Here is a 20977-nt window from a genome sequence, read left to right as displayed (position 1 = left end):
AGATAACCAATACTAAGCCATCTCTCAAATGAACCCTCTAGAACTAACTCATGTACCATAGCTCAAGATACATATCCATGAAAGATAAGAATAAATATAAAGCACTTGAGAAAAAATTATGGGCTATACCTCTCAAGTAGACCAAGAGTGGGGAATGAGAATGCTCATCAGGATATCCAAGTCTCCAACCAAGACTCATATAAGAACAATCTCCTCTAAAGTCCATATCACGTGAATGCTCCTCGGACTTCCTACTGAAACCATCAACCATCCCAACAAACACATCTCTAATCCAAGAGAAATCAGCTTCACCACTGTCTTTAAGTATCCATGAGCACTTGTAACCAATCAATCTATGTCAACTTCAAATGCAAGATAGCAATATCATGAATTATCCAACTTATGATCAATGTACTCAATACCAAGAAACTAAACCAAGATCAAGGTCAAAGTTCCAACAATGGCCTCAAGAACATAAACATGACGACATGATCTAACCATCTCAATGAAGGAGATAACATGCTACATATGAACATACTATAACATGTCAAAAAATCTAAACACGTATCAAGAGTATACCATGACATAATAATGAAATCATCCTCACACCAAGATAACATGTCAAGTGAAAGCATCAACCACACCTTTACCAAGAACCCTATGAGTCCTCAAGATGCAACCACCTCTGTAGACCATGAAGAAAAACCATCTCCACATACTATGAAGAACCATCTCCACACACTATGAAGATAACCAAGAACCCTATGAGTCCTTAAGATCTAACCATCTTCACACACCATGAATATAACAAGTGCACCATGCAAATGTCAAAGATGATTTTGCAACAATAGGATCTAAGACAAACCTCCAACATCTGAAAACACTCAATAAATATATCAATGCCAACAACCCTCACTCAACTATGGTACCAAGTCACCTATGACATCACAAAATCCATCTCCTACATGCAGATCCTCTAGGTCTATACTCACACAACCAAAATGTTAGTACCAAGTGAAAACAAGATTTCCAAAACCAAGAAGATACAAATCAAACTAGGAAATAACCTTGCACTATAACCTCATGACTATCACAACCTCCCACTAAACCATGTATCCAGGCTATCCATGACATCATGATGAAAAAACCATCCTCTAACCATGAGAATCAACAGAGTCATCAAACTATTAAAGAACTCAAAGTGCACATCATGAGCTCCTCAAAGGAAACCAAATAACCATTATCCTAAACCAAGAAGATATACCACCATAACCAAATCAAGAATCCAACCAATAAACATCAAGAATGTACCTATATATCTAATCATGTCATGCCAAAATCCATAGCACCATGATCACATCCATGAACCAAGCAATTAACTCTCAATGTGTCCAACTTGTTAGCACAAAATAGTCAACCACAATCCTCCACCATGACTATACCTAGTAACAACATCTCATTGCTTTTACATGAAGAAAAATCAGAAAATCATGTGACTTAGGGCATAGACAAATCAAATTCAAGCCACCAATCTAAATATGCATCAATAATGAAAGACCAATGGGCAAAGACAACCCATAACCAAGTTATAAATACAACACGTAAGTATAGACCGCTTACAACACTACACAACTTATAGACCCAACAAATCATCATACATATCCAAACCAAATTAACCATATCATCATGAGACCAATCTAAAATATGAACTGGGTATACAATGACATCAATCTAAATCTCCAAAATATACAATGCCATGAACTCACAATATTATCATAGTCAATATATACTATAAACTGTTTAGAGTAATATATCACCAAATAAACCATGTCAAACCTGCACCCAGTCTGAACCAATGTGTAGAGCTCTCCAAGAGCTTTTTGTTGACTACTCGAAGTCCAAAATCTGACTCTTTATGCCCAAGTTATGTCCTAATATATGCTCAAAATAAATAACATCTGATTTTTAGGCTCTTAAAACCTAATAAAATATCAAAATCCAGAACCAAACCTCCATCAAGTTGTAGTGCTCTGAATTAGCTTTCCAATGTTTGTAAGAAGTTTGAAATTTGATATCCTGAGAGAAAGTTATGGTTGTTTTACTAAGATAGTCTTTTTACCATTTTTACTACGATTTGTGACAAAAAAAATCAATAAGATTAAATTTGACGACCACCATGGGCTGAAACTAAAAAACTCTTAATTTCCTTTAAACATGGCCAAGCTAAGGCATATTATATATCAGAATTTATGGAAACATCGACCTGGATCCAATGGTGAGGTTCATTTTTACCCAGGAGGTTATTTCTTCAAGCTACCCCCTAAAACCCTCATTTAAATGAAACATCCAAAAAATTATTTTGACCAACAATTTCACATGCCCAAAATCTACCAATATCCCATCATAACAGCAAACCCAAAATCCTCAGGTCTGCAATAAATAACTCATATATCTTGCCCTTTCTTTTATCCTCTCATGCATTCTCATTGGTTCAATCTAGTGTTACAACAACACAACCATAGCTCTGATACCACTTGTAAGGAAACTTGCAAGAAATAATATAATTGTTTCCACATAACCCATAATAGATCTGAAATAAACATGCAATTGAAATCCACATGCAAGAGAATAGACAACATACCCCCACAAATGTGACACAAGATACACCCTGGGAAAGCCTCATTGAGGGAGAAACCCAACCCCTAAAAGCATCCATCACTTTGTATTATTCAACAAAAATATCATTGTAATACAATGATGGAAGCCTTCAAAGCCATAGCCACAACTGAGAAAACTATGTGAATAAGCATGAATCCACACATCCTATGCCATGCTTCCAACCTTCATAAAAGTCCCCTGGGCTAACCTGTCAAGCCTTGTCCCACTCGACTCTTTACTTTTTTTCCTTCTACCTTGTCACACCAACAACTACCCTTGTGGTTGCTTATATAATAGCAAGTCCCACAAAACCACCAAGTGATATTACATAAAGCATGTGCTAAAACCATGTTCTACCTAACTCATTGACCCCACATTTAATATTTTAATTTTAATTCTTTTCTCCAATATTTAATAATTACATGAAATATTATCACGATGTTACAATACAACTCATCAAGCATATCCCATGGGAATCTTTACATGTTGCACATCCATCTAGGTGGAAGATTACATAATAAAATAAAATAAAAGGGTTCCTTGGCTGCATTTTCCTTTGCTTCAGACTTTAGCACTACTACAAAACTTTGACATTCCTCATCCTTAAGATCTTTGAAAAATTCTTTTCCACTACACAACAACACACTAGGGCACTTTGGATTGAGATTCTTCCCCTTCCAATAAAGATTGAATTTCAAAAGTCTTACCTCCCTTCTTAAAAGTTATGGCATTGGCTATACCATCATATACAACTTCTCTATCAAATTTCCAAGGTCTACCTAGAAAAAGATGACAAGCATCCATAGGCAAAACATCACACAACAACCTATCTTTGTATCCTACTATCCAAGCTTTCTCATTCACCAAGATGCTCTATCCCTTGTTAAGCCAAGTAACTTTATAAGGATTGTCATGAGGTATCTTCTGCAATTTTAGTTTAGTAACAACCTCCTTTGACATTACATTATCAATAGAACCTAAATCCACCACCACTTTGTACACTTTTCCTAGGATTTTGCATTTTATCCTAAACAATGCTCTTTTATGTTTAGGTTCATTAGGAGCTGGTTGTTTGATCAACATTCTCCTAAACATGAGATTCTTACCTTTTTCAGATTCAATGTGATCCACATCAGGTTCTTTGCTGCAATCCTCTTGCACATATGCCATTCTTTTGTCTTGGTTTGAGGAAGAAGGCTTTTCAGGGTATCTATAGGTTGGATAACCCAACTGTCCATAGTTATAACATTTCATACTTGCAAAGTATGTATTGGATCTTCCTAATCCTCTCCCCCTATTAAATCCTCCTTGGTTGCCTCTCCCTTTATTGTAACCACCTCTTAAAGAGTTGTCACTAGTTTTCTTTGTGAACTTGCTCTCTCCTTGATTTTTCTACTCACTTCCTCTACCCTAGTAGCCTCCCCTTTGTCCTCTTTGATTTATGCCCTTGCCTTTATCCTTGAAGTTAGAATCTCCTTTCCCTTTGTTATTTTTCTCTACCTTTAGAGCTAGCTGATGTCATCTTTGAATTGTGGTAGGTGCCCACAAACTGATCTCTTCTTTGATGTTCCACTTCAAACCACATAGATATCTTGCCACCTTGATTGACTCTTCTTCTTGATGTTTGGATCATAGACATAACCTTTGAAATTCTTCAATATAAGAAGTCACATCTAGGTCTTTTTGCTTTAGTCCTTGCCTTCTCTTGTGGAGTTGGATTTCAAAGTCTTTAGATAGGAACTTCTCCTTCACTGTAGTGACCATAGCCTTCCAATTTTCTATAGGAGTCTTACCCATGTTGATTCTTTCATCTTGCAGGTATTCCCATCATGTCAATGTTGAACCTTTGAGCCTTGACTTAGCCACCTTAACCTTTTGTGCCTCTGATACCCCCTCACACTCAAAATGGTTCTCCATGCCATCTATCTAGTCGATGATTGCATCTATGTCCATCTTTCCACTGAAAAGTGGTACACCTTTCAAATATTTTCCCTTCTAGGGATTTGATAACCTTCAAGAAGGGCTCTTCATTCAATATAGGGTGAAGTTCAAGAACTACATCCTTCTCTACTAGCTCTTTACCCTTCTAATAAGGATCTTAAAACACTTTCTTTCCCTATTTATCCCTGAAAACCCAAAAATGCTCTATTGAGCCAAATGAGCACTTTTTGAGCAATTAGGAGCAATATTGCATTGTGGGACTCTTCTAACTTATTTAACCTCACCTTAGGACCAAGTGGGTCCCCTTATTGAACTAGTGATGTGGGTTAGCATCACTACAAGCCAAAAAAATCAAAGAATCCCTAGGTCTACCCTTAGCCTACCTAGGTGCTCCTGCACCACCAAGCATTTAGGAGGAGCTGAGTTTGGTTCAAATGAATAGTATTGAAGAGGCATACCAGTTTTCCCTAAGAGTTGAAGAAAAGCTAAACAAAAAGTTTGATAACAAGAATAGTGGAAGAGGTTGCAGTGGAAGATCTAGCAAATGGTCTTATGGAGGCCAAAATGATTATCCAAAGAACAAGGATGAGGCCTACAGTAGCAGTCAGAACTAGAGGGGAAATAGTTTGAATTGTTTCCATTATCAAAGCAATAGAGATCAAAGAGGAAGAGGAAGAGGGAAAGGATCTAGAAGAGGAGGTTTCCGTGGAAAATATTTTCATTACAGAGAAAAAGGGCATAGAGCATGTGAATGTTCCTAGTGCCAAGGAAGGAAAAATTGGAGAATAGAAGGTCAAGATAGAGTTATGCATGTTGATGAAGATGCCAAATCATCCCATTTTGAAGATACTAAAAGAGGAGAAGTCCCAGTTTATAGGAGAGTCTTGTTGAGTGGTGAGAATGAACCTGATCAAAGGAGGATTTTGTTTTATACAAGGTGCAAATGTGAAGATAAGTGATGTGATGTGATCATTGATGGAGAAAGCACTGATAATTTGGTGTTAGAAAATATTGTCACGAAGTTAAATCTCAAGAGGTAGAAACACCTGCGTCCATACCATATTGCCTGAGTGCAGGATGATCACAAGGTAATGGTCAAAGAGCAATGCATAGTGAAGTTCAATATTGAAAGCTACCAAGATGAGGTGCTTTGTGATATCATACCTATGAACATATGTCACATGTTTCTGGGTAGGCTGTGGTAGTTTGACATGCATATTGTACATGATGGGTGAGAAAATACCTACACTCTAACAAAGGATGGAGTGAAACTTAATTTGAAGCCATTGAAGGAGAGAGAATAAAAGATATGTAGTGCTACCAGAATATGTTTTTTTGATGGAAAGGATTTTCTTAGAGATATGAAGCATGAGCATATGTGTTTTTCTTTAATCCCAAAAGATGGTAGAGAAGAAGTGGAGTGGGTATCTAGAGAAGTCATGGATTTATTGGGAGAGTTTCTTGATATTGTGTTAGATAATGTACCTGATGGATTACCCCCAATGAGGAAGATCAATCACTTGATAGACTTGATTCTGGGAGCCAATTTTCTAAACAAGACAATGAAAAGAACGACACCAGCATGAGTTATTACAAACGGGATTGATTTGAGAGAGTCTAAGCCCATGTGCTTTACTAACAATATTAGCACCAAAGAAGAATGGAGAATAGAGAATGTGTAAAGATTCTCAAGCTATCAATAAGATCACAATCAAGTAAAAATTTCCATTGCTAAGGATGGATGATATTATGGATTGTTTGAGTGGAGCTGTGTATATCAAAAAGATTTATCTGAAGAGTGGGTACCATCCAATTCGTATCAAAGTAGATGAGTGGAAGATTGCCTTCAAGAAAAGGGAAGGTTTATACAAGTGGTTAGTCATGCCTTTTGGGCTAACCAATGCACCAAGCACACTTTCAAAAGCCTCATGATGAGGTGTTAAGGGATTTTTTGGGTAAGTTTGTCATTGTTTACTTAGATGATATATTGATCTTTAGTAAGACATCGGAGAAGCATTTGATGCACATTCATAAGGTGTTTTATAAGTTGAGGGAGGATAATTTTACGATAAATTTGAAAAAGTGTAGCTTTGTGAAGGAGTTGATGTACTTGGGATTCATAGTATAAATAGAAGGTCTAAAAATAGACCATGAGAGAGTGAAAGCTATACTTGAATGACTTACTATAAGGAGTGCAACTGGAATAAGATATTTTCATGGACTGATTAGTTTTTACAAAAAGTTTAGTAGAGGTTTTAGTAGTATTTTTGGGCCTTTGATTGAAACAATGAGAGGGGATAGGAAAATATTTAAGTGGACTGTAGGAGTAGATACAAGTTTAAATATGTTGAAACAGAAAGATACAAAGCAACCTGTTTTAGCACTCCCATATCTTAATAAGGTGTTTCAAGTAGACTATAATGCTAGTGGTACTGCAATAGGAGTTGTTTAAGACAAGAAGGTAGACATGTTTATTCAGTGAGAAGTTGGATGATGCCAAAATAAAATATTCTATTTATGATCAAAAAATTTATGCTATAGTTCAAACGTTGAAAAATTGGAGACACTATCTTCTTCCCAAGGACTTTGTTTTTTATATCAATCATCAAGATTTGCAATATTTGAATAGTCAAGGAAAATTGAACCAAAGGCATTTGAAATGGGTTGAATTTTTGTAGAGCTATACATTTTTTTTGAAACACAAGAATGGCAAGTCTAACAGAGTTGTAGATGCTCTTAGTAAAATGCAACTTTTGCAAACATAGATGCAGATTAGAGTGGTTGGGTTCAAGGAACTCAATAATTTGTATCTAGAGGATCTTGATTTTGGTGAAGCTTGGAAGGTTTGTAAGAAACATGTTACACTCGATAGGACAAAGTGGTTAGATTTTATAATCCAAGATGGTTTGTTGTTCAAAGGAAGTCAATTGTGCATTCTCAGAAGTTCCATGAGAGAGAATCTCATCAAGGAGAAACACAGTGGAGTGTTGTTTGGACAGTTTGGTAGTGATAAGACCATTTGTTACTTCCTGAGAATTATTATTGGCCATAGTTACAACAAGACGTGAAGAAGTTTGTGCAGAGTTGTCAAGTATTTCAAATGGCAAGAGGACTAGAGTAGAACATTGGGTTGTATTAGCCATTACACATACCAGTGAAATTGTGGGAGGATGTCAGTATGGATTTTGTTCTTGGTTTACCAAGGACTCAACGTGGGCATAATTCCATATTTGTGGTGGTTGATAGATTTTCAGCTATGGTACATTCCATTCCCTGCAAGAAGACTAGTGATATTGTTCATGTGACAGAGTTAGTTTTTAGTGGTGAGACTACAAGGTTTGCCAAAGAGTATAGTTTCTAATTGAGATACTAAGTTTGTTGGATATTTCTGGTGTCCATTGTGGAAGAAATTGAAGACATATTTAAAGTTTAGTTCATCGCATCATCCACAGACTAATGGACGAACCAAAGTTGTGAACTAGAGTTTGGGAAATTTGTTGAGATGCTTGGTTGGAGATAAACCAAAGGCATGGGATATGATTTTATGACAAGAAGAATTTGCATACAATAATTCTGTCAACAAGAGTACTAGTAAATCACTATTACAGATTGTATATGGGAGCAATCTCATAAATGCATCTGAATTAATGCAGTTAGATAAAGGAGAAATTAGTAGTGCTCAAGCAAAAAGTTTTGCTAAACATTTGAAGAACACCCATAAGGAGGTGAAGAAGCACATTACAAAGATGAATATGTAGTACAAGGCCAAGACAGATGTGAAAAGGAGGTATACAGAATTTCAAATTGGAGATGAGGTTGTGGTTCATATGAGAAATGAGCATTTTCCAGCGGGTACATATAATAAGCTGAAAATGAGGAAGTTTGGATCGTGCAAGATAGTGAAAAAGCATAATTCTAAAAATGCCTATGAAGTGAACTTGTCTGTTGAGATGAATATTTCACCCATATTTAATATTTTAGATGTGACAGAGTATCATGAAGGAGGTGATGGAGATGAAGTTGTAGAAGCATAGTGGAGTATTCCAACATATAGTTTATCTACAAAGGAGATTGAGGAGATATTTGATAGTTGTGTTGGCAAGAGCACAAGGAACTAAACATATGAAGAGTATCTAGTCAAATAGAAAGGGAGACCCGTGGAGGATTAATCATGGCTAGTAAGGGAGGAGGTTGACCATCTTGGTTTTCCTTTGAACACAAGAGACGTGACGAGGTCACTTCTCAAATTACCCCAGGTGTTTGATGCAGAAGCATCTTGGGTGTACGAGAAATCTTGCATCACACAAAAATATTTCTTTTGTTTTTTTCCTTGAATAAGGGTTATCTTAGTGTGAACTTTTTGTTCCTGGAGGCTTTCTACTTATTAAGTCAGTCATACAAGCTCAGAATGTCCTAATTTTAGAGGTGGATGTTCATCTTGGATATATCAGCTTGCCAGTTGAGGCTTGGTACCATATCATGAGTATTCGTGAAGTTATTGCAAATTTTTGGTGTGCAATTTTGGTATAAAAACTTCAAACTCAATTTTCAAGACCTTAGAGGTGGCCAAATGGGCTCTGAAATGGGGTGGACTTGAGCTTGAGCAAATTGAGCCCTCTAGATCAAATGTTGTGAATTCCAAAAAGTGGTTATAATAGCCAATCAGAGCAATAGTTTGAAAGTTATAACCTTTCGAGTTGGGCCGACCAAAATTTTCAAAATAAGGGTCAAAGGTGTATTGAGCTATCTCTATCTGTAATTTTAGAGTTAGTTAGTCTCAAGGGTTAGGATTTGATATCTAGAAATTGCAATTTCAAAATGCCTATATAAGGAATGTATGTACATTGTCTAGGAAAACTCTGGGTGATAGTTTGTAGCTCTGTGTTGCAAATTATTGTAAGGAAGGCACCCATGTGGGTTTACATATTATATTTAAAAAATTTGTAAATTTGTAGTGATAATTAGAAGCCCATATTTTTTTCTCGCAAATTGTCTCTATTTCTTTTTTGTTATGTGTTTGTGATATTAAGGGGAGCACCCTTCATCAAGAAAGAATCCAATACTTGAACACATTTATGGTCATGATAAGAGTTGTTCATTTGATACCCACACTTAATGATAAATAATATGCATACTTAGTATCTTTAATGTCCATTTTTAATAATAATTTTGCACCAATAATTGTGACCTTCAAGTTGTTAGTGCAATAATGAATACCCATAATTGAATGAAATGTACTCTTAGGTGTAAAAGGCAATCAATGATGTGATGCCATATTTGTTGTGCAAGTACGGGTACCCTTTTTGCACAACCATTGGTCTCACTTTTTTATTTGTACTGTTTTAGATAACTTGGCAAAAAACATGTTGGTGTGGCATCATAATTGATGATGTGGACTTGAAACCTTAGTTATAAGAAGATGACTTGCCAAGTAAGCTACTATTAAAAATTGGAATTTAAAAAAAAATCTACTTAGGATTTTGATAAGCATGAAAATAGGGTGCTCAAGTACTAAGTTGTCTCCCCTAGTCCCAATTTGTCTTGTTGTTTTCCATTTTCCATTAATGAAAAATCAAAGGAGACTAGCTCAACAAAAGTAGAAGAAAGATTGTGCACTTATGATTATTTTTTTGCGAAGAATGCATTTGGGCTTAAAAAGATTATAGGGTATCCTTTAAGGAGTGGATAATAATGTTTTATGTTGTATATTGGTTTGTGCTAGGATTGTTTCTTTGAGATGGAAAACATTACTTAATAGTTCATTGTTTGCACTATGTTATATATGTGGATTGTACACTAAGTTATTTTAAGTAATCTTATACAAATTTAGTTCTATGATCACTTATACCATTTTCTTGACCACCATTTTCTTTTGAGTTGGGACTTTGATCTTTAGTAACAAATTCACAATGGAACACTAAACTATGTTAATATGTGGATTTGTACATGAACGTATTTTAAGTCATCTTATATCAATATAGTTTTATTATCAATTATACCATTGTTTCGGTCATCATTCCTTTTTGATTTGGGACTTTGATATTTAATAATATACTCATAAAATGGATGAAAATTTTGTATGGAATGATTTGTTTATATATTAATCACTAAACCCCTTGACAAGAGAATTCATTTATGAGAGGAATACATAGTAATATTTCTATTTTATTCAATTCCACGAATTTTTAAAAGAACACATAAATTAGAACCACAAATATTATGCTTTTCTACCTTGTACAAAGATCCTTATTAAAAAGTCTGTTGAGGATGCTCTTTAAAATTTCTAAATAGGGATATGACATAGTTGACCTATTTATGAGCTACAATGTCTTTGTAATTTTTATTTTTAACCTTTTGGTAACAATATATTGTTCTCAAAATTTGCATCTATAGCAGCACCATCTCACATAGATGTCAAGGTTAGTTATGTCGAAGTTTTGTCTTTTCCAAAGAAATTTTTGTCTCTATGGGATAGTTACCAACATTTGTGAAGCCTAATGCCATGTTAGATACCCTTCCATGTATTCCACAATTGCACTTGACTATATAGAAGGAGATGCATGTCCAAAAATGTCCATTGTTCTCTAATTTTTTTATTGGATAAAAGAAAATAGAGATTACATAAAATAGTTACAACAACAAAAAGGAGTCATACAATGATTTGGACAACAGTTTGAATCTCACTTATTTAGACATTTGAATCTCAATTTTTTTGGAAAAACTATTAGTTGAGCAAGAATTGTTATTGTTATAGAATGACTATATGAAAAGAAAATTACATCTTCTTAGCAATCAGGGATGTTGGTATAACATTAGAATGCTTCATCTTCTTCATACACAAATACCTTCAAACCAAATTATAGCCATCAATGATATCATCTATTTGTCATTTTATGCTTTCCTACAATCGTGCAATCCTACAATCAGAGCCAATAATGGTTTAGTCAAATGCATTGAATTGAATTGGTAGCTCTCTTAGGAAGGTTTGGAGCTCTACTTTGTTTTGGGTATGAGACTGAAGGACAGTTAGATGTGGGGAGAGATTCACACAAATCATCGAGCACTCCAGTTGGATGGAATAGAATGTGTAGGAAAACACAACTAAGTAACAAAATTTTCACAATTGTTTTAAGATAATATGCTGGAGAAAAGATGATTGTAGAGACATCATAAACACATGTTTTATTGTCTCTTTTTTGGCACAAAAAGGACAAGCCAAAGAGGGAGATATGAAGGAAAGATGTTCACCAATGGTGAGCTTAACATGCAAAATTTTCCAGGATACTAGTTGAGCCTATGCATCAGCCTTAGATTTTCAAATGACGTTTTGTGTAGATGGCTTTAAGTGGGAAAGCACGAAAAAATTGATTATTGGGCCATTTCCAATAAAAAAGGAAGTTATCATGACATGAGGTAGATAACAACCAAATAAGTTTTGGAGGAAAAAGTTGTTCAATTTATAAAATTAGGGGTTTGTGAACTGGTAATAATCTAATTCTAAAACAACATAGGTAATACTATGACCCTGTCACTAGTAATATTATAAGGAGTCATTGATTAAGATGGGTTTTGGTCAATAACATGATTTTTTAAGGATGGTGAAGATAGTGTGTGGACTTGGCTAGTGTATTGAATTGTTGGTGGGGGATACTTGTAGATATTGATAAGTTCATCATCAAAACTTCCAAGTGAGTTATGGATGACACACATGTCATTATTTTATAAACATTATTAATATAAAATTTCACAAGATTTTGCATGTTGGCTAATTTATATAATCTCAAAAAACAAGATTCCAAATGTTGCCCATAAATATGGATATGAATATATTCAATAGAAAATGAGATGATCATGGATATTTTGTGATGAGAATAATTTCAATTAGATGTATTTTATGAGTGTAATGTATAAATTGTACAAATGATTTCAAATATTTTTTGAGCTTTGGATATATGTTTAAAAGTATTTAATCATAGTATAATTTAGATTGACTAACGTATATGTAAAAATGATTTCAAATCTGTTTTGAACTTTGAATATGTTTTAAGTATGCAATCTATCCCAATAATTATGGAGATGAATATTTCTAATAGAGAAAATTTTCAATTAGATGTAATTTAGGATTATAATGTATAAGTACAAATACTTTCAGATCTATCTTGAACCTTAGATATGTTTTAAGTATGTAATCTTAGTGCAATTTAGATTGACTACTATGTAAGTAAAATTAATTTTAGATCTATTTTGAACTTTTGATATGTTCAAAAGTATGTAATCTTAGTGAAATTTGAATTGACTAAGTGCTAGAAGATTACACTAATGATAGATTAATTGGAGGTATCATGCATTATGAAGTCTTTGTAAACTTTATATTTCCAAGATTCCACTTTATAGGAGTTCTTTGAAGAATTTTCACAATGATTCTATGAGTAATCTCAACAAATAAATTTTATCAACAAATTTGAGATCTTAAATGAAATATACAAAACCATTTCGAAAGAGTTCTTTTGAATGCTTGTTATAGAAATTTTATGTCCCCTCTTAATTTGTTAGTTCCTGCTATGAAAGAGAACTGTTACCAAGGTCTTTTTATTAACTAGTGATTAAACCTATTTTTTACAACCAATAAGAAGTTCTATTTATTTTATTCATATATATTTTTATTTTGAAAGAGGACTACTCAAACATGCTTGAATGTTAACTGAAAAGAAATTTAGCAAGCTCTTATTGGTCGTTCTGACAGTTCCACAAAATGCAGTTATCTATTGTAATTTCCCACAGAAGAGAACACACAACTTAATATATTTATGTTCATTTCAGATAACAAAAACATCTAATGGCTCTAGACATGTCAGGTGTAGGTTGTTATGTCTTCATTTTCTCTGTTCATTTATGATTGGGGCTGCATTTGGCGACTGCGTCTTGTTAGAAGCACAGTTCTAGGTAACCTCGTAGAAAGGAACTCAAAAAATCCAACCTCCTGAAAAAAAAACTCCATTTCAATTTCCTGGAGAATAGTTATCTTCAACATAAAAAATAATAGTTGGGCAATTTTGATTTTTGTGCATTGACAACTGTACATATTTACACTCCCTGGATGTAAAAATTTGAACATGTGGATGGATATAAGTGTTGAGATAATGTGTGCAACACCCATTATCTCAACAATCTCCCACTTGTTGTATACATTGCATAGGGTCAATCCGTAGCCACATAAATGAACAAGGGAACAATCCCTCCAAGCACATCCACCATCATGGATCAAAATGCACCAAGTGCTCCATCCTGGTACCCGCAACAAAATCAAAGTATCCAGCATCTCAAACATGAATGATCTCACCTCCTATTATGTCACTCCCACTGGACATACATAGAAGCCATCCAAAGAGAAAACCACCCAACCTGTCGCATTAGAAGATCATAAAATCCTGTACCAACTAAAATTCCAAGCACAATAACCTGATCCAAAGGTAATCACATGTATCCGTAGTTGTCAAAATATCCATAGCTGAAATAGCACCCACAGCAAAGTGCCAAACCCATCCAACTATCCATACCTCAAAGGTATAACAAGTGAATCTTATATCACCGACATATCCAATCTATAACCTGCAATCACAAGCCTCAAGAGCAATACCTACCACATATATACCAAGAAGCTCCCACTGCAAAAGATAATGTCAAATCTATAACCAATCCACTCAACACATCTCAAAGAAGTGAATCCATGTAGTATCAAGGACATCCACAATACATAAACCAATATCCTGCAAGAACAACTCTCCAATGCTCTCCCAAGTTCACCATAACCAACAGAGGAAAGAGATAAAGGAATAACCATGTCATCTCTCACATGACATACATGAGCACAAACTAGTGATCACAATCTCCAACCAATCTCAAATCCAATGTAGTCAAAACTGAACATCCAAGAAGATAACCAAGACCAGAGAAACCATGCAAATCATAACATGTATCATGTCCTTCTACACACACCTCTAGATGTAAACTGTGCAAGTATGATCTCCTCCATAAAACCCCAACAAGAAGCCTCAACAACACCCAAACCATACCATATAACTAATCATGGATGTAAGCCTCTCACAAGAAGATCAAACTCATAAACCATTCCTAAACCAAGGAATAACCATTCCTAATCCAAGGAATATGCCCAATATAAAACCATCTCCCAAATTCAACCAGCATAACAACATATGCACATGGAAATAACCAATGCTTAACCATCTCTCAAATGAACCCTCCAGAACTAACTCATGTACCATAGCTCAAGATCCATATCCATGAAAGACAAGCATAAATATAATGCAAATGAGAGAAACAATGGGCTATACCTCTCAAGTACCAAACCGCCGAGTAGACTAAGAGTGGGGAATGAGAATGCTCATCAAGATACCCAAGTCTCCAACCAAGATTCATCTAAGAACAATCTCCTCTCAAGTCCATATCAGGTGACTGCCCCTCGGACTTCCTGCTGAAACCATCAACTGTCCCAACAAATACTTCTCTAATCCAAGAGAAATCAGCATCACCACCGTCTCTAAGTATCCATGAGCACCTGTAACCAATCAATCCATGCCAACTCCAAATGCAACATAGCAATATCATGAAGTATCTAGCTTATGATCAGTGTACTCAATACCAAGAAACTAAACCAAGATCAATGTCAAAGTTCCAACCATGGCCTCAGGAACATAAACATGACAACATGATCTAACCATCTCAACCAAAGAGATAACATGCTCTATCTGAACATACCATAACATGTCACAACTCTAAACGCGTATCAAGAGTATACCATGACATAATAATGAAACCATCCTCATACCAAGGATAACATGCCAAATAAAAGCATAAACCACACCTTTGCCAAGAACCCTATGAGTCCTCAAGATGCAACCATCTCCACACACCATGAAGAAAACCATCTCCACACACCAGGAAGAACCATCTCCACACACCATGAAGATAACCAAGAACTCCATGAGTCCTCAAGATCTAACCATCTTCATACACCATGAAGATAACAAGTGCACCATGCAAATGTCAAAGACGCTTCTGCAGCAACAGGATCTAAGACAAACCTCCAACATCTGCAAATACTCAATAAATATATCAATGCCAATAACTCCCACTCAACCGTGGTACCAAGTCACCTATGGCATCATAAAATCCATCCTCTCCAAACCAAGAAGATATAAACCAAACCAGGAACTAATCCTGCACTGTCACCCCATCATTGTCACAAGCTCCCACTAAACCGTGTATCCAAGCTATCCATGACATCATGATGAACAAATCCATCCTCTAACCATGAGAATCAACCAAGGCATCAAACCATCAAAGAACTCAAAGTGCACATCATGAGCTCCTCAAAAAAAAACTAAATAACTATGATCCTCAACCAAGAAGATATACCACCATAACTATATCAGAAATCCAAGCTAATGAACATCAAGGATGTACCTGTATAACCAATCATGTCATGCCAAAATCCATGACACCATGATCACATCCATGAACTGAGCATCTGGCTCTCAATATGTTCAACCTGTCAGCATAGTCAACCATAATCCTCCACCATGACTGTACCTGGTAACAACATCTCATCCCTTCTACATGAAGAAAATAGTAAATCATGTGACTTAGGGCATAGACAACCCAAATCCAAGCCACCAATCTGAATATGCATCAATAATGAAAGATCAATGGGCAAAGACAACCCATAACCAAGCTATAAATGCAACCTGTAAGTATAGACCGCTTACAACACTGCACAACTTGTAGACCCAACAAGTCATCATGCATATCCAAACCAAACACTGATAATCATATCATCATGAGACCAACCTTGAGTATACAATGACATCAAAACTTAAATCTCCAATGCCATAAACTCACAATGTTACCATAGTCAAAATATACCATAAACTGTTCAGATAAAAATATCAATAAATAAATCATGCCAAACCTGCACCAAATCTGAACCATTGTGTAGAGCTCTCCAAGAGCTTTCCATTGACTACTCGAAGTTCAAAATCCGACTCCGTATGCCCAAGTTATGCCCTAATCCGTGCTCAAAATAAACAACATCTGACTTTAGGGCTCTTAAAACCTGACAAAATTTCAAAATCACAGAACCAAACCTACACCATCTTGTAGTGCTCTGAATTAGCTTTCCAACGCCTGTAAGAACTCTGAAATCCGATATTTTGAGAGAAAGTTATGGCCGTTTTACTAAGACAGTCTTTTTACCATTTTCAGTACGATTTTTTTCATTTTTTATTTTTTCAGTGACGAAAATTCCGACGGGATTAAATTTGACGGCCATCATGGGCTGAAACCAAAAAACTCTTTCATTTCCTCTGAACATGGCCAAACTAGGGCATATTATATATCAAAATTTATAGAAATGTCGACCCGGATCCAATGGTGAGGTCTGTTTTTACCCAAGAGGTCATTTCTACATGCTACCCCCCAAAACCCTCATTTAAATGAAACATCCGAAAAAATAAATTTGTCCAACAATTTTCCATGCCCAAATCTTTTACCATCCCATCATAACAGAAAATCCAAAACCCTCAGATCTGCAATAAAACATTCATATATCTTGCCATTTTCTTTTATCCTCTCATGCATTCCCATGGATTCAATCTAGGGTTACAATAATAAAACCATAGCTCTGATACCACTTGAAAGGAAACTTGGCAACAAAGAATATAACCGTTTCCACATAACCCATAATAGATCTGAAAATAAACACGGAATTAAAATCCACATGCAAGAGAATAGAAAACATACCCACAAAATTGTGACACAAGATATACCCTGGGAAACCCTCATTGAGGGAAAAACCCAGCCTCCAAAAGCATCCATCATCATGTATTATTCAGCAAAAATACCATTGCCATACAACCATGGAAGCCTTCATGGCCATAGCCACAACCGAGAAAACTATGTGAACAAGCATGAATCCACACATCCCATGCCATGCTTTCAACCTTCACAAATGCTCCCTTGGCTAACCTGTCAAGCCTTGTCCCGCTCGACTCTTGCCTTTTGTCTTCTTGTCACTCTTTCTTTCCTCTCTCTCTCTCTCAACAACAACTACCCTTGTGGCTGCTTATATAGTAGCAAGTCCCACAAAACCACTAAGTGGTATTACATAAACCATGTGCTAAAACCATGTGCTACCTAACCCACTGACCCCACATTTAATATTGGACATTTAATTCTTTTCCCCAATATTAAATAATTACATGAAATATTTTACAATGTTACAATACAACTCATCAAAAAATATTCCATGGGAATCTTTACATGTTGCACGCCCATCTAGGTACAACATTACATAATAAAATAAAATAATAAAATATAAGAATATTATGCAATGTGTGCAACACCCTTACTGTTGCACCAAAAGCCATGACTGTTAGTGAACATGGAACACCACATAATTAACCACCTGTGGGCAGGGGAGCGCGTCGCATCACCCAACAATAAGATAGTTTAATTCAGGCAGCCCATCGAAGATAGCCATTAAAAACTCTCTCATTTGGTCCTAGCTCTTGCGCCCCACCAGATTAGATTAAATTCTGGTTCTAGAAATGGAGAACCCATATGAAACCATGTGGAGGGATTAGGATTAAGAAAATAAGCGGAATTTTTGTAGTCATGCTGTAAAACATTAATTGAACAACTTATGGTTTCATATGTTTTGGCTCCTAAAATTTATCTAATCATGACTTGGCTTTGCAAATCTTGGGATTTTTCAGGCTCAGGACGAGCGTCACGAAAACACTCCTCAGGCAGGATAACAAGAAGCTTCATCTGGAGAACATGGAAATTAAAGAAGGCATGAGAAATCCCATTTGTAGCAGCTGCTTATTAAGAACATTTGATTGAAATATGAGGTCCATTTGCAGTGAGGTTTATTGCATTTTCCTTTTCATTTAAGCATTTGGAAATGCTTATCTATCTCTGAGTAGAAGAATCCTGAGGTAATCCCATTTAGCTGTACACATATTAGGCATTTTGATTTTTAATTCATTGCTAACTGGACTTTATCCTCTATTTAAAATCTTTTCAGTATGGATATACCATAAGATGAGCTTGGTCTCAGAGTCTTGTATCTGTTTGGTGACTTCCATGATACATTTTTCTTGACTTAATAACACTATGGATAGTTTTACTTGTGAGCAATATGATATTTTTCATATCATATTTGGGAGTCTTGTTCCTGTTTGTATAGTTTGACTTGTGAGCAATGTGATATTTCAAAAATATTTTGACATTTTTCTCCTACAAATCACCTATCTTTTATTAAAATTTGTTTAAAAAGTCAACATTCACATGTTTGTTAATGGGACTCCTAAGGTTGATTCTAGAGATAAGAGGTGTGAGGCCTCGCCCTGACCCATCTTAGCATCAATGATACATTATGATTTAGATACTCATGACTCAATATGTCAGAACATTATTTCATGCACTGAACATTATTATGTTATTTATGATGTGTGATGATTTACTTTCAGATATTCGATTTCACCATTTAATGTTTTATGAACATGTGCGATGATGAAGTAAATGAATGCAAAACTAACATTTTGATTATGCAATTTTAACAGTCGAAAATATGAGTAGAATTAGATAAATAATTGATTATTAAAAAAATGGATGTTTTAATTTATATGATTTTTTCTTATACGTAAATTACCTAATGCATATGATTTCTTGAATCTACTAATGTGTGCAATGAGTGTGCAGGATATGTAGCTAGGAAACCTAATGGAAAGACGGAACTAAAACCCCTTGTTAATTTGTATTATCTTTGCATTGTCTTCTTTGAAGGTTGTTAATTGGTCTTAAAAAATTTCTAGCTTTTGTTTGGTTCAATTAAGTCTTTAAGACTTAAAAATATTAAATTTAAGTGCCCTAGGGATAAGAGTATGGGTGGGGAGTACTTTCCACCCCCTTAGCCTCTTTGTTTGACTTTTAGGGTCACTCAAAAACCTTATTTTTGGTTGATTGCAAAAATTGATTGTATCTTACATGAGTAGGTGACTCAAACTCCATCTTGAGTTACTTGAAGTCTAGTTGAGTTAGAGATCATACTTAGAGGCTTTTTGGAGTAGTTTTGGGGGGGTTGCCCAATCTCTAATTTTGGAAAAAGCTTGAATATTGAAGGAAAAAAAAAAAGCTCTTCTCAACTTTCCATTTTACCATAACTTTTGGTGAAGGTAGGAGTTCTTCACTCTTTGATTTTGTTTCTTCTTTTTGTTCATGCTTGAGTCATGCATAAGGCATTGTGTTGTTCTTTGTTTTGTTTGCTTGTGTGTTGGGATTGATTTGGAGGAATTTTAACTTGTTTTTGATGTTTTTCTTATGCTTGTCTTGATGTTTTGTTTTGAGGAAATTTCATGGAGATTGTTTTGGCATTACTCACCCTTGGATAGGGAAGAAGTGGCCATGTACGAGAGAAGGGCTTTAGTTGGACCTCAATAGTGTAGAGTCTCCTCTCATGGAGAGAGGAGGGAAAGAGGGTAGGGTGTATAGGCCCCTACTTGTCATCACATACCTTGTTTGATATTGTGAATTCTTGATATGAAAAAGAATGAAAATCTTTGTGGTAATAGCCTCGAAAGGGCATTGTGGAAGAACAGAAGTTCTTGAAGTTTTAGTCTCAAAAGGGCTATGTTATGATATGGTGATTGACGTCTCCCATTGAGAAAATTCACCTCCGCCCTAGTCAAGTTCTATGCTTGGACCTATTGTGTAAAATCGGATTGGGGTGCATGCTTGATTTGTTCTTGATGTTGTGATGTTTCACCTCGGGTCAGCTCTTGTCTTCTCCTTGTTTTCCTTGAAGAATTGACGATATTGGAAGAGAGTACTTGTGAAGGATTTTGAAGAGATTTCTTTTGAATTGTAATATTATGTAAAATGTATTTGAATTTTGATGTATTGGCAAAGTCATTGGGTTTACTTACTGGTTCTTTCCTGATCGACTCTTGAACCAAGATGAATAATAGAGAAAGGAAAAAAAAGATTATGAAAATCTCCTTGTATTTCTCTTATGTGATTCTAGATTTTGCATATGTATGTGAGAAAATAGCTCATTGAATAATGTCTTGAATTATGAATTTTCAAGTTTTCAATTATGTTAATAAAAAAAAAAAACAAATTGATATGTTGAAGTTTCAAATTTGATGTTTAAGTATTAAGAGGAAATAGAAATCCTACATTGTGATCACAAAGTTATCTCTCTCCTTGTTAAGTTTCATAACTGACAAAATCAAATTTGATCAAGAATTTTGGCTCCACCTTTAATTCTGAATATAAAGAAACATATACTTTGCTA

General features: G+C 35.2%; 1 long non-coding RNA gene across 1 annotated transcript in view; it reads left to right on the top strand.

Annotated features, from left to right (window-relative positions):
* LOC149556017 (uncharacterized) overlaps positions 1–18910 on the top strand; it is a 34309-nt gene extending 15399 nt beyond the window's left edge. Inside the window, exon 2 of the long non-coding RNA XR_016364615.1 lies at positions 18393–18910. This is a non-coding gene — a long non-coding RNA (uncharacterized LOC149556017). The remainder of the gene's footprint in view (positions 1–18392) is intronic.
* The last annotated feature ends 2067 nt before the right edge of the window (positions 18911–20977 follow it).

The sequence above is a fragment of the Cupressus sempervirens genome, chromosome 5 (assembly GCF_028749045.1).
Source record: "Cupressus sempervirens isolate cs-2001-9-10 chromosome 5, ASM2874904v1, whole genome shotgun sequence".
Classification (NCBI taxonomy): domain Eukaryota; kingdom Viridiplantae; phylum Streptophyta; class Pinopsida; order Cupressales; family Cupressaceae; genus Cupressus; species Cupressus sempervirens.
The sequence above is the reverse complement of the archived record's forward strand: the minus strand, read 5'-3'. Positions and strand labels throughout refer to the sequence as shown.